Consider the following 734-nt stretch of genomic DNA (forward strand, 5'->3'; position numbering starts at 1 on the left):
GTAGGTCAGTATCCCCCTCCCCCCACCCCCTCCACAAGCCTCCAATGCATTCCATTCCTATCTCTGTTACTGCATTTGTAACATGGCATTTATAATCACTTGTTTACAAGGCTGCCTCTCCAGTTAGACATGAGCTCCTGTAGACTCTGTCCCTACCTCACACTATATTCCAAAGAGGTAAAAAAAAAATCCTTAATAAATATATTCAGTGAGTGAACATCTACATTTTTGCAGGGCGAAACAGAAAAAAAGGGAAACTGTGAGGGGATTCATCCCATGGTAGATATGTTTCTATGAGGAGAAAAAAAAGAAACCAAGAATGGAATGATGAGAAGGAGAAACAGGATGAAAGGAAAGACAGACCAAAAGCTCTGGCAGACGCAGTGACAGGGGCCTCTCAGGGCAAGTTCACTTGGCAGTTTTGACTAGAATAATCTGAGTAGCTATCTTGCCAATCAACTCTTACCATACTACTATATTTAGAAAGTGGCAGCTGTACATGGTAATATGGGACAAAACCTAAGATATACAGACAGTGGCAAAAAAATGCACACACATTTTAAGAAAGGAAAAAACTGTATTAAAATCACACTGATGGTAACCACTTTGGGCACCTCTTGTAATTGTAGAAGTCAAACATAACTTATATTCATCTTTTATTATTGGTATATATTGAATATTACAATTTTAATACAGTTTTTTCCTTTCTTAAAATGTGTATACATTTTTTTGGC

The sequence above is a fragment of the Hipposideros armiger genome, unplaced genomic scaffold (genome assembly GCF_001890085.2).
Source record: "Hipposideros armiger isolate ML-2016 unplaced genomic scaffold, ASM189008v1 scaffold_120, whole genome shotgun sequence".
NCBI lineage: Eukaryota > Metazoa > Chordata > Mammalia > Chiroptera > Hipposideridae > Hipposideros > Hipposideros armiger.